The sequence below is a fragment of the Buceros rhinoceros genome, unplaced genomic scaffold (genome assembly GCF_000710305.1).
Source record: "Buceros rhinoceros silvestris isolate BGI_N320 unplaced genomic scaffold, ASM71030v1 scaffold28236, whole genome shotgun sequence".
Taxonomy (NCBI): Eukaryota; Metazoa; Chordata; class Aves; order Bucerotiformes; family Bucerotidae; genus Buceros; species Buceros rhinoceros.
In genome coordinates this window covers 7693-8061 of record NW_010416219.1, presented here as the reverse complement: position 1 = coordinate 8061, position 369 = coordinate 7693, and the positions used below count along the sequence as shown (strand labels likewise).

General features: G+C 58.3%; 1 protein-coding gene across 1 annotated transcript in view; it reads right to left on the bottom strand.

Moving 5' to 3' along the window:
• LOC104494850 (calpain-1 catalytic subunit) overlaps positions 1-369 on the bottom strand; it is a gene marked incomplete at its 5' end in the record, with an annotated part of 9718 nt that overhangs the window by 1665 nt on the left and 7684 nt on the right. The window lies entirely within an intron of this gene.

The following is a 369-nucleotide window of genomic DNA, read 5'->3' as shown; positions in this document are numbered from 1 at the left end:
TGGGGGAACAGAGTAGTAAGGAGAAAGCAGCCGCCAAAGAGGGTGGTGTAAAGGCAACGCCATCAGATCCCAGCCACCCTACGAAAGAAAAGCCTGGCCACTTGGCCTGCCCAATTTCACCCCCAAAACATCCCCTTTCCGTACTGCACCATCGGCAAGATTCCCAACTGTAACTCAGCTGGGAAAGTGCAATGCTTAAAACGGTTGCCGTGCCACTTCTCCAGAGCAGCGGTGCTGCTGCTGTAGGAAGCGCATCACTGTGGTCACCTCGGAGCAGAACTGGACTGGCCCACAGCAAAAGGGGAGGCTGCCCGGCCAGGCTGGAGCAGGGCTCAGAGCTGCTCCTCTCGCCTCGCCTGACCCCTCAGA